Raw genomic sequence first — 13,730 nt, forward strand, 5'->3', positions numbered from 1 at the left:
GATTGGTCGTTGTTTTTTCTGTGTTGAATTCTCACCGCAGGTTTACATTGTGAGGCTGTGGGCTGTTGGGGTTTCCGTTCCAGCCGCTCTGGGGAGGGGATTTGCTGATGAGATTCTCACAGCCGCGGCCAGCCCTGCTTCTCTGTGATCTCTGCAGCTTCCTCCCGTTCCTGCCCCGATCTGCTGGGCCCGGCCAGAACAGAACGGGGCCGATCGGGGGAAGGGCCCGGCCCGGGGGAACGGGTCCGACCCGGGGCAGGGCTGCCCGGGGCCCGCCACCTCCTCGCCGACTGGGAAAGAAAGAAAGAGGAGGTTCCTGGGTTGTTTCTTCTTTAACTTGTGTGTTTCACAGAGCCGTGTCCAGCTTCTCAGCGGTTCAACAGAAATTTTCCTTCTATTGCAATTACTGATGCACACGAATTCTAGGACTACTATTGCAAACTGCAGAAATTACGGAAAATTCACTTCTACTGGCAGTAAGAGTAAACATGACTAAAGGTGTCTTTGTGTGCAGAGCAGCTCCAATGAATGGTTTCAGCATCAAAATCAACTGGAAAGCAACGATTTCAGGAAAAGTGTTAAAGAAATTAACACTGTATTTCAGGTATTTTCTCAGTCACCTTCAAGATGAGTCACAGAAATGAAAATGTCTGAGGCAGTAACAGAGATTACATTGCATCGAGGGACTGGTTTTTTCAAGGAGAGGAAGGAGGAGCAGAAGCTTCGCAAAGCTTTGCCAGCTCTCTGTCCTCTCACAGTAATGACCCTCAGTACTACTGACAGTCTGCTGCTACAAGATCAGATTGGAAATCAGTGTGAGAAACGACCCTCTCTTTAAAAATTTAAAAAGGTTTATTAAATCTAGACCAAAATTACAAGAAAGGACCGAATAAGGAAAAACCGCAGCGCTGGGAGCCCAGCCCTGCATCCCCCGCGGTTTGCAGCCTGGCAGCTCGGTGACAGAAGTGGCTGCTCTCCCTTTGGTGCCCTCGGCGCTGCACGGGCAGCCCCGGCCCTCCCAAGGTCTGTCAGTGCTGACAGCCGTGCTCGCTGTCCCTCGGTGAAGATGCTTTCGTGCCCCTTGCCGGGAGGGCAGGCGGTGCCAGCCGCGCCTCTCCGTGCCCAGCCTGCCCTTCCCGCAGTGCCCCGGCTGCTGGGGCTGCTGCAGGGGCAGGGAAAGGGCAGCGTGGGCTCACACTGGAGTAACAGCGCTGTGCAGCTGAACAGCCACGGAATAGCTGCCTCTGAATGCTGAGGGGCAGCTCTCACATTGCTCCAACACAACATCAGCACCCACAGAGAAAGAGAGACAAAGGCAGGAAATGGTGAAAGGGAGGGGAAAAACAAAGCACACGCTAAGCGAGTGTTTGATATTTCTGTAACTTGTCCTGTTCTCTTTGCAGACTTGGAGACTTGCTTCTTTCAGTGTGTTATTGCCCCAGCCACAGACTCTGTATCCTGCAGCTGCTGTGCTGAGTAACTACAGGTCAGGAAAGACAGAAAGAGAAAGAGAAAGAGAAAGAGAAAGAGAAAGAGAAAGAGAAAGGGAAGGGAAGGGAAGGGAAGGGAAGGGAAGGGAAGGGAAGGGAAGGAAAGGAAAGGAAAGGAAAGGAAAGGAAAGGAAAGGAAAGGAAAGGAAAGGAAAGGAAAGGAAAGGAAAGGAAAGGAAAGGAAAGGAAAGGAAAGGAAAGGAAAGGAAAGGAAAGGAAAGGAAAGGAAAGGAAAGGAAAGGAAAGGAAAGGAAAGGAAAGGAAAGGAAAGGAAAGGAAAGGAAAGGAAAGGAAAGGAAAGGAAGAAGAAACACAAAGGGGATGGGAGGAAGAAAGAAAGAAAGAAGAAGCTTTGCCTTCTTCTCGTAAAACAGAAGCAAATGAAACACTTGCACACCTGTCACAGCAGCCCGAGCAGCACCGAGCTCCCTGCGCGCTCCCCCTGTGCCCGTGGGCTCCAGGCCGGCCCTGCAGGGAAATCTCCGCAGCCCCCGGGCGCTCCCGGGCCAGCCCTGCCGGGCGCCACCGCCCCGGGCTCCTTCCAGCCGGGTTTGCTCTCCTGACAGCTCCAGTCTCGCCTCTGCAAGAGCAGAGCACGCTGTGCCCCCAGGGCTTTGCCGCTGGCAGCACTGGGAGAGATCCTGGGAACACTGGGAGGGAACTGGGAGCACAGGGAATGCCCGGAGGGAGCTGGGAGGGAGAGTGGGAGCAGCGGGAGTGAGCAGGAAGGAGCACTGGCAGGGATATCAGGAGCCCTGGGAAGGAACAGCGCTCCCAGCTCCTGCCCAGTGCTCTCCCCATCCCTGCCGGGGCTCGCCAGGCAGAGGGAAACTGGCAGGGAACTGGGAGGGAACTGCTCAGCACTGTGCGAGGGGCAGCAGCCCCAGGGGTGAGCAGTGAGGAGGGGGAAGTGCCCCCAGTCCCTCCCCAGTGCCCCAAAAATGGGATTGAAATGGAGGGGGGAAAGCTTTTCTGTAATTGTGTCTGAACTGGGGAGGATCCCCATTCACCTGCGATTTGAAGGGTCTGAATTGAAGGAGAACTCGCCTCTTTCATCATTTTGGGTGCCTCCCTTGGTGGCACCTCCGTTTTCCGTGATTTTCTTGTTGAAATGGAAGGAGAAACCCTTTATGGTGCAGTTGGAATTGAGGGAAAGAGCCCCATTTTCATCATCTTCAAGCTCAAACTGAGAGCAAACACGGCTGTGCCTGGTCTGAAAGGGCTTCCCATGAGAGGAACCTCTGGATGTGCCACTGTAAGAGTTCCATCGAGGGGGAGCCTCCATTGAAGGGACCTTCACAGATGAAAAAGATGTGCAAAAGCCCCTAGCCTTTGTACAGGGAAAATGAAAAGGGAAACTATTTTCCCTTGTTTTAGGAGGCCAAATTGAGGCAAATCCCCTTCTGTGAGAATACCTGGGCTGAGTCTGATTCCCACAGAGCAGGAGCAGCCTTGCCCTCAGCAGGTCACAGCCCTGTCCCATGAGGATGTGGCACAAAAGGGTCGGGAAAGACCACAGGACCTCAGCTCAGATGAGGCTTTTGACAGAGCCCAGAGATCTCATCCTGGAACTCTGAAAACACAGGAAAATCAAGAGACAGCCCTGGGTCAGGGCACAGCAACCCTGCTGGAACAAGAGAAGGGACTAAAGGCTGAGCAGGCAGTGCAGGGAACGGCTGCAGACAGCCTGTTCAAAGAGATGCATCTGCAGCTGGAGAGCAAAACAGAGAGATCCCGAAGTGACACCGTGTCTTGTGGATACTCACACAGAGATATGTCAAAGTTCATGAAAAGCCAGCTATAAATAACGTAATGGTGTCTTATGAATAATTCCTGTTATAAAAATGAGTGAATTCACATGATGGAACCAATACATCAGCAGTGACTGTCTCAGGAATTGGAGACAATATTCTTCCAGCATTCCTGTATCCATACAATGAAACACTGAACAGCTTACAATGGATAACAGCCATAATGTAGAACAACCACCCACTCTCCTGTGTTATCTGTGGGAGATAAAGCAGAAGAGATCACAATCAATGATCCTGTCAGGCAGTGCAGCACTGACACCTGTGCAATCTGTGAGAGGATCAAGGGCCCAACAAACTGTATCTTCTTCTGTCCAGAAGCAGGTGTTTATCAGTGTTTCATCACAGCTGCTTCAGTGGGATCTGTCTTATCTCTAGAAGGAAATAACCACATCTTGCACTGTAGACAAACATATTTAAACAAAATTAACTTAGGGCCTAAAATTAATTGGAGTGTAGTTCAGTGTCACCTCAGTAGAATTCGAGGTTTATAGTTACACTGCTGATGCATTATAGTTACATCTTTAATACTGAATAAAAATTGATCTTAACAAAACTTGGATAGAACATGAAACGGCTTAAAGGGAAGTAGACTTAAACTTTATCTCGTCTAAATTCAGCAACACAAACCTGACAGAAATTCACATTGACATAAAAGCTTAGTAAAAAAATTAAGTCAATGGAGTAATGAAGGTGACATTACTCACATCCAACTTTGTTTAATGTTACAAACAGTAAAATCATATTCAAATAAAATGTAACTGAACTAAGAATCAATATCCTTAAAAGTTCTGGGTACTACGAAATGTGACTTATTCTGCTGCTATTAATACCAAAAGGCACTGAATATGTGAGACAAGCATGGTTGAAATAACGGCCTGATGGATTTACTGGAGGGATTAGAAAAGTGTGACAAATAAGTTGACCCTATGTAATTAAACATTGAGAAAAACCCATGGTAGCCACAAATTTTAAGAAAACAGAAATTTACTAAAACCTTTTAAAGTGCAATTCTACCGAAAGAAACAACAACGTAGAATTTGGCAGTGTCCAAGAGATCGAGAGCTTCTCGAGACTCTATTTAGTGTAATACCATGTGGTAAATGTTATCAGCATTTCTGCTAAAGAAATTCGGTTGTGTTATGCTGCACATGATAATGAGGCACTACATTTACCGCTTTGAATATTTCCAGTAACAATTCTCAGAGAAATCAGAGCTCACGAAAAACACAAGACTAACTTCAAATAAGCATTTCAGCACACGTTTCCGGCATTCTAGCACACGTTCCGTGAGGCTTCAGTGCCCAGGGGCAGTCAGAGCCCTTCGGCAAATGCGGGGGGTTCGCCCCGCCGCAGGGCTGGGGAGCCACGGGGGGGAGTGAGTTCGCCCGGGGCCAAGCGGAGCCGCCAGGCAAAGCCGAGCCCCGGGAGCGGGGAAAGCGGCGGCGGCAGCGAGGGAAAAGCCGAGCGGGGAGAGCCGAGCTGGGACCCGCCCGGGGCTCGGGGTGAGGCGGGGCAGCCCCGCGCCTGCCGCCACCGCAGGGGGTTCGCACTGCGCTCGGCCGGGCCAAAGGGACTCGGGTTCACATCCCGCAATCCGGGCCGGCAGCGACGGGAGGAGCCGGAACGGTGAAGGAACCGATCCCGGAGAAGGCAGCGGGAACCCCGGGGAGAGCGGCCCGCGGGCGCGCTGTACGGGGACCACGCCTCCGAATTGCGCGCCCAGGCGGCGCTCCGAGCCGAGATTGGCTGATTTTCCGACAGTTGATTAATTAAACGGCCAAAATCCCTCCCACCCCGACCATCCTTTAAATGCAGAAGCGGGAACGTCGAGCCTCCTTTTCGGCCGGGACTGGAGCGTTGGCGGTGGGGGGACTTGGTGCTCCGGTGCCGGAGCTCGGAGGCGGCTCCAGCCCAGGTGGGACCGCGGTCGGTGCTGCCCCAGCTCGGGGCTCGCTGCGGGCGGAGGGGCCGCGGTGAGGGCCGGGGGGTTCTGGCGAGTTCCTGGTGCCGGCTTCCGCCGTGTGCCCCCTGCGCTGGGATCGCAGCCGAGGGAGCGGCTGCCCGCGCTCTCCTCCGTGCCCGGATGGCCGGCATGGAGCCGGTGCCGCGGCAGCGATGGCTCATCCCGGCTGCTCTCGCTAGGACGGAGGCGGCTGCTCCGTGCCCGGCACCGTTCCCGGCCGTGCGGCACCGGGCTCGGGGCCGCTGCTGGGGCGGGAGGTGTCCGTGCCCGGCTCGGGGCTGGCACGGCATGAACTTGAACCCAGTGCCTCAGAGCCCAAAGAGCTGCCGGCGCCGAGTGCGGGCACAAAGCGGCGCATGCAGCCTGCTCCGGGGCCGAGGCTTCTCGGCGCTGCGCTCTCTGAAAAACGAGATTCCTTTCCTGCAAAAAATTTGCAGACTTTAATAAAAAGACTGTAGGAGACAGAAATAAAGGCCGAGTGCTTGGTATTCGGCTAAGAGCACACCTTTGTCTTTGGAGACACCTCCTTAAATACCTTTTACCGTTACATCCACCGGTTGCATATTCAAAATATGTGATATTCATTTTTTCTGATGAAATTCTCTGCATAATCCAGGAACTATTTTACATGGTCTCTTCTTTGGGTCTGCTTTTGTAGGGCGTTCATATTTCTTGGCTGTAGTTTTCGGCTGTTTCACTTTCAGTGTGTGCCTTGGTATAATTCAGACTGCACATGCTAATAGTTGGCATATAAAATAGCAGCGTCCTCATTACATGTTCAGTGGATGTTATATTGACCAAACAGTTCACTCATAACTATATCAGCTAAAACTACTAAAATTGGTTTTTTTGTTAAGAGAACAAAAAAAGCAAAGTTTTTTTAACATTATACATATAGCATTCATAATAATACTTGCAAAAAAAGATGAATATAATATACATTATAACACCTCTGTGCCGGGAGCCGCTCCGTGTGCCCAGGCAGGAGCCGCAGCGGCCGTGGCGGCGCTCGGTGTGCCCGGGCTCCGAGGCGCCGGGGCAGGGAATCATGCGGGGCACAATGGTGAGCAGCCCGGGGCTGCTGCTTCTCGCCCCTCGGCAGGCGGACTCCGAGCCGCAGCTGCCCCGGGCCAGCAGCAGCCGGCAGCTCGCAGGCGCTCTCAGCGCCCGGCCCGGCACGGAGCTGGGCTGCAGCGGCTGCAGAGCCACAGGGGCCGCGGCTGCGGCCACCGCAGAGCTGCCGGGGGCTGCGCTTGTCTCCGCACCTGCTGCCGCACCTCTGGGCAGCGGCGACAGCGCAGCCACAGCTGCCACCGCCCTCCTGAGCCCCCGCACGGCCGGCACCAGCAGCGACCTCTCATCGTGTCCCTTTCAGGGTGCCATCAGCGCGGCTGCAAAGCTGTTCCCGAGGCCAAGCTCCCAAAGAATTTTCCAGCAGCACTCCTGATGTGTCAGGAGCAAGGTGCTGTTTGTTCTGGGCAGAGAGATGCCGGATGTGAACAGGAGAAGAGTGAGTTCTGCTCCATGAGTAGAGTTGCGAATGAGCCCCAGCATCTCCAGGAGGGACCAGCAGCCGCGGTTCCACACTTGCCTGGGGCCCAAGAAGCCTCTTGGCATAAGCAGGGGGATGCCACTTGTGAGCGTGCAGCGAGTGCAGATGTGGAGAATGGATTCTGCACCAGCGATGGGAGTGTGAGGGAGCCCCTGGCTCCCCAGGGCACAGCAGCAGCAACGGGCAATGAACGCAGAAGGAACCTCAGGATTCCTAGGTGAGTACAGGGCCACCCCTGTGGCCTCTAGGCAGGGGCCCGTGTCCCCTCCCAAGGCCAGGGCTGGCAGGGGTGTGGCTGTTTCCCGATGTCTGGAAGAGGCCTCGTGCTCTGCTGGGCCCCATCCGTGGCTGGAAGCAAGAGCCCCAGCTGCCCCCAAGGCTGTGCAGTTCTCCTGCTGCAGCCTGTGCCCACAGCTGTGTCCCTGCCTGTGCCCACAGCTGTGTCCCTGCCTGTGGCCAGGCTCTTGGCTCTCTGGCTGCCAGCTGAGGGAGGCCCACACTGCCTCAGGGCTCCCTGCTCTGCTCCCTGGCCATGGGCTGAGCAGATTGCAGGGCCGGCTCTGCTTCTGGCAGCCAGCAGCTCTTTCCTGCTCCAGGTGAATGGTTCAGGTGCCATCCCGTGGGCACGGCGGTGCTGATTCTGCTGCTCCTGGTGCTGGTGCTGGCTTTGGGGGCGGCCTTGGCTGTGCTGGCAGGTAAGGGAGGGGCAGCAGCCTGGGCCCAGCCCCTCGGGGCAGAGCGGGCTCCCTGCTCCCTGCACAGGGGAATCCTCAGAGCTTCTCCTCTTCCCCCTGCAGCACCACAGGTTCCAGTCACACCTGCGACTCCACAGTGTGTTCTGGGTTGTCCCTTGGACTGGGTTGGGTACAATGGGGTCTGCTACTACTTCTCAGGGGATTACAGCACGTGGGAGCAGGGTCAGGAACGGTGCTCCGAGCTCAATGCCTCCCTGGCCATTGCCAAGGATGAGGAGGCCATGGTGAGTGAGGGGCTGCGGGCGGTGTGGGGTGGCTGAGGGCAGCCTGGGGGCGCTCCTGGGCCGGGCTCGGTGCTCGCAGGGCCGGGGCTGCAGCCCTGGGCCGGGGCCTTGCAGGGAAGGAGCCCCGGCGTGCGGGGGCAGCCCCGGGCATGTGTCCCCCCGAGGGGCCGGGGCAGCTCCCACTCCTCTCTCCTGGGCAGGATTTGCTCTTCCGCCTCCGCGGGAACGGCGATTTCTGGCTCGGGCTGCGCAGACGGGGCGAGCGCCTGCACTGGGGGGACGGCAGCAGCTACAGCTCCCGGTGAGTGCCGGGGAGCCGGGCAGGGCCTGCGGGCACAGGGGCACAAGGGCTTCCCCTGGCAGCCAGCGCTGCCTCTGCTCCTCCCTGCAGGGTTCCTGTCGATGGGAATTCCGAGTGCGTCTACCTGGCTGAGAATAGACTGAGGAGTGAGAACTGCTCACATCGTCGGCCGTATGTCTGCAGCAAGGCCCAAGCTCCCCTGTGACAGGGGCTGCACAAAGGACCTTCTCCACGCTGGGCAGTGCCAGCTCCACCTCTGAGCCCAGCACAGCGCTGTCCTTCCTCAGCTGCGCCCTGTGCCTTGCACTTCCTCTCAGGGTCACCTCAGTGCCTCTGCATCCCCAGTGCCAGCGCTGAGCTGGGGCTGCAAAGGAAAAGTCTCTGCAATCCATCCTGGCACCGATGCTGCCTGCAGTGAGTGCATTGCCCTCATTTTGTGTGGGAAATATGGCTCACTATTTGCACTTTTTTTTAGAGTTTATTATGAGTTAAAATCCTGATCTGCGATGCGTGTCTTTCCACGTGGTCAAGTGAAACTATTTTTTCTATCTCTATGTAGTGTTTCATTTTAGATCTGCTTGTACATTTATACGAGTTGTTAAGAATTGCCATGTAACTTAAAGTTACATATTGTTTTGGGTTTTTATAACTTTTTAATTGTCTTCAAGACATTTTGCACTTTCAACGAGTATATTTCATGTTTCCTTGTGGTTCTATATTTTTGTATTTTAACTCCCTGAAATTTTGTTTTCCATGCCCTTGTTTCTGTTATCTTGTCATTTTGATATGGATGTCCCTGAATGTGGGAAATCACTTAATTATTTTACACCATTTTCTGAGTTAATTACAAATGAAAAAATCATTTCCACATTTCACAGTCTCTATTATGTTACAGTCTGAGAGTATCTATTATACCTATTTATTAAAGAGTATCTATTATACCTATTTATTTTCTTTTCCTATGAGTCATTTGTCTCAAACAATTAGCTCTAATTTTTGATTCTGATAATCTGCTCTTCTCAAAAAAATTTTATTGAATCATACCAGCATCTGTTGATGAGGCTGAGGACAGTGGGAACAGAAGGAAAAAATCTCAGCTTTTCTTTAGCCACACTTATTTGGAATGGACAAAATGGCATCACTGAGGTCTGGTTTGGCTTTTTTACCCCCATCTACCGTGCCCATGGGGTTGCTACTCATAATCTTAGTGTATCTTAGTGGTGAGTACAGAGGCCAACTCAGTCTTGCCTTCTGGTTCCTGTTTTTTTAAAAGACAGCTGAGCAGTGACAGAGGTCTGGGGTGCCTTTCTTGCCCCCACCTTGCCATGCCTATGGGATTGCTGCCCACAGCAGGGCTATGGAATCTTCTCGGCGGTGAACACAGGGGCCAACCTGGTCTTGCCCTCTATTTCTTGTTTCACTCTGCTTGTTGGTCCTTACGGGAACTGCCCCAATACTGCTGATGGTTCCCTGTGTACTTCCCCTCAACAGATGCTTGTGATTCTCATCTGTTAAAACAGGACAATTGCACCAAGAAACGATAAAGTTCAAACTCCCCACCCAAAGCATTAGCTAATCCTCAAGCTGGTGGAAGCTTGACTCCATTTTCTGGACTCCTTTGAGCTACTTTGGTTCTCTCTCACCTGCTCTGGATGTTACAGTCTATTCTTTGGGTTCTCTCACCAGACTTTTTCTGTTGCCCTGAGTCTCACCCTGTGGTTGGCACAGCCCATTCAGGGCTGTGCAGCGCCTGAAAGGGACCTCCCCACTGCCGGGTTTCCGTTCCAGCTGCCATGGGGGGAGAGGATTTACTGATAACATCTCACAGCCGGGCCAGCCCTGCTCCTTTCTGGTCTCTGCAGCTTCCTCCCGTTCCTGCCCTGATCTGCTGGGCCCGGCCAGAACAGAACGGGGCCGATCGGGGGAAGGGCCCGGCCCGGGGGAACGGGTCCGACCCGGGGCAGGGCTGCCCGGGGCCCGCCACCTCCTCGCCCACTGGGAAAGAAAGAAAGAAAGAGGAGGTGCCTGGGTTTTTTCCTCTTTAACTTGTGTGTTTCACAGAGCCGTGTCCAGCTTCTCAGCGGTTCAACAGAAATTTTCCTCCTATTGCAAACCACAACAATTACTGATGCACACAAATACTAGGAGTACTACTGCAAAGTGCAGAAATTACTGAAAATTCTGTTATACTGACAGTAAGAGTAAACATGTCTAAAGGTTTCTTTGTGTGCAGAGCAGCTACAATGAATGGTTTCAGCATCAAAATCAACTGGAAAGCAACGATTTCAGGAAAAGCATTAAAGAAATCAACACTGCATTTGAGGTGTTTTCTCAGTCACATTTTCACGATGAGTCACACAAATGAAAATGCCTGAGGCAGTAACAGAGGTTACATAGCATCGAGGGACTCGGCTTTTTCAAGGAGAGGAAGGAGGAGCAGAAGCTTCGCAAAGCTTTGCCAGCTCTCTGTCCTCTCACAGTAGTGACCCTCAGTACTACTGACAGTCTGCTGCTACAAGATCAGATTGGAAATCAGTGTGAGAAACGACCCTCTCTTTTAAAATTTAAAAAGGTTTATTAAACCTAGACAAAAATTACAGCAAAGGACCGAATAAGGAAAAACCACAGCGCTGGGAGCCCAGCCCTGCATCCCCCGCGGTTTGCAGCCTGGCAACTCGGTGACAGAAGTGGCTGCTGTCCCTTTGGTGCCCTCGGTGCTGCACAGGCAGCCCCGGCCCTCCCAAGGTCTGTCAGCGCTGACAGCCGTGCTCGCTGTCCCTCGGTGAAGATGCTTTCGTGCCCCTTGCCGGGAGGGCGGGCGGTGCCAGCCGCGCCTCTCCGTGCCCAGCCTGCCCTTCCCGCAGTGCCCCGGCTGCTGGGGCTGCTGCAGGGGCAGGGAAAGGGCAGCGTGGGCTCACACTGGAGTAACAGCGCTGTGCAGCTGAACAGCCACGGAATAGCTGCCTCTGGATGCTGAGGGGCAGCTCTCACATTGCTCCAGCATAACATCTGCACTCACAGAGAAAGGGACACAAAGGCAGGAAATGGTGAAAGGGAGGGGAAAAACAAAGCACACGCAAACCGCGTGTTTGATATTTTTGTAACTTTTCCTGTTCTCTTTGCAGGCTTACGGACTTGCTTCTTTCCGTGTGTTATTGCCACAATCACAGACTCTGTATCCTGTAGCTGCCGTGTGCTCAGTAACTACAGGTCAGGAAAGACAAAGAGGGAAAGGGAAAGGGCAAGGGCAAGGCAAGGCAGGGCAGGGCAGGGCAAGGGCAAGGGCAAGGGCAAGGGCAAGGCAAGGCAAGGAAAGGAAAAGGAAAAGGAAAAGGAAAAGGGAAGAAAGAAGAAAAAAATGGGGTGAGGGAAGAAAGAAAGAAGAAGCTTTGCCTTCTTCTCGTAAAACAGAAGCAAATTAAACACCTGCACCCCTGTCACAGCAGCCCGAGCCGCACCGAGCTCCCTGCGCGCTCCCCCTGTGCCCGTGGGCTCCAGGCCGGCCCTGCAGGGAAATCTCCGCAGCCCCCGGGCGCTCCCGGGCCAGCCCTGCCGGGCGCCACCGCCCCGGGCTCCTTCCAGCCGGGTTTGCTCTCCCGACAGCTCCAGTCTCGCCTCTGCAAGAGCAGAGCACGCTGTGCCCCCAGGGCTTTGCCGCTGGCAGCACTGGGAGAGATCCTGGGAACACTGGGAGGGAACTGGGAGCACAGGGAATGCCAGGAGGGAGCTGGGAGGGAGAGTGGGAGCAGCGGGAGTGAGCAGGAAGGAGCACTGGCAGGGATATCAGGAGCCCTGGGAAGGAACAGCGCTCCCAGCTCCTGCCCAGTGCTCTCCCCATCCCTGCCGGGGCTCGCCAGCAAGAGGGAAACTGGCAGGGAACTGGGAGGGAACTGCTCAGCACTGTGCGAGGGGCAGCAGCCCCAGGGGTGAGCAGTGAGGAGGGGGAAGTGCCCCCAGTCCCTCCCCAGAGCCCCAAAAATGGGATTGAAATGGAGGGGGGAAAGCTTTTCTGTAATTGTGTTTGAACTGTGGAGGATCCCTATTCACCTGCGATTTGAAGGGTCTGAATTGAAGGAGAATGCACATTTTTCATCATTTTGGGTGTCTCACTAGGCAGGCAATCAACCTTTTCCTTTTTTCATGTTTAAATGGAAGGTGAATGTCTTTATCATGCTGTTTGAATTGAGGGAAAGAGCCCCATTTTCATCATCTCCAGGCTCAAACTGAGAGCAAACACGGCTGTCCCTGGTCTGAAAGGGCTTCCCTTGAGAGGAACCTCTGGATGTGCCACTGTAAGAGTTCCATCGAGGGGGACCCTCCATTTGAAGGCACCTTCATAGATGAAAAAGCTGTCCAAAAGCCCCCAGAGTGGTCTTTTGTTGAGGGAAATTGAGGAGGGAAACTGAATTTCCTCTTCATTTTACAAGACTAAATTGAGGGAAAATCCCCCTTGATTTGTCACAGTACAATCAGCTGGGACTCTGTTTCTTCATCCAGAAAAGGCTCATCTTTATTGCACAGCTCATATTTTAGAAGATTATCACTGGCACTGTGTTGGATCTAATTGGGTCACAATACTCTGACAGTTCATTGGTCTGTAAATGGCATTTTGCATTTGCAATAAACCTCTCTATTTTTGCTTAGTTTACATGTATTCTTCACTGATTCGCATTGGACAGATTTCTTGTTTTTGAAAGTGTGCACCTGTTTTTCTTTACAACAATAGATTGTTCTGCAGACTGATTCTCATTCCTCTGATTCTCTCTCATGGGAATTTACAGACTAGCTGTGAGCTGCACCCAGCCAAATCAGCAGACCTAAGCCATGATATTATAAGGCATTTATTTAATAGGATTTCTACCAATATGCAACAATTCCCTTTTCTTTTTGTTTAAAAAAACAAAAAGCTTATGTATTCTGATGTGAAAACAGTTGGCTCCTTTGAGATTACTATCTTTTTAATGTTATTACTGGTTATCTCTTAGGTACAGGATAAACACATGAAAGGCAGGTTGCAGTCAATCAATACTCCAATTTTTTTATTCTCAAGTCCAATCATGTCACTGACAAAGGGTCTTGCAGCATGGGAGAACACAAAGATCATGTCCAATGTCTCTTAGGGAATGGAAATAAATGACCATAGTTCTAAAGTCCCTATGGCTGGAACTCAGGGGTTGTGCTGCCCAGGCAGGAGGAAGCCCAGCAGCTGGGAATGTTGGCCTTGGCATCACTGAATGTCCTTCTGGAAGCCTGGAGCAGGAATAGCTGAAGAGGGCTGGTAGAACACAACATCTGGGTGGTAAATACTGTAGGACAGAAGGCCTCTGTTCAGTTTCCTCTCCGAGTCTCCAGACACAGCCATGGGCTGGCAGTCCTGCCTCTGTCCCTGTCCTGGCCACCAAGGCTGAGTGGGGACAAGGTCACCTCTCTTCTCCCTGGGCCTCGCTTGCTCAGAGGCCATCGATGCCTGATCAGGTGAGCAGGTGACCCCTTTAAAGCTGCTGATGATAAAACACGTGCACCCCTTCTGCCTCAGTCCATCCATCAGCCAGGCCTTGCCATTGCACACGCACCTGGAGTGCCTCATGTGTGGGACTTGGCCCAGCTGGGACTCAGACTCAGCTGGATTTTACC

This window comes from Melozone crissalis, unplaced genomic scaffold (genome assembly GCF_028551555.1).
Source record: "Melozone crissalis strain CALT ecotype California unplaced genomic scaffold, PUWL_Pcris_2 ptg000062l_1, whole genome shotgun sequence".
In the NCBI taxonomy this organism is placed as follows: domain Eukaryota; kingdom Metazoa; phylum Chordata; class Aves; order Passeriformes; family Passerellidae; genus Melozone; species Melozone crissalis.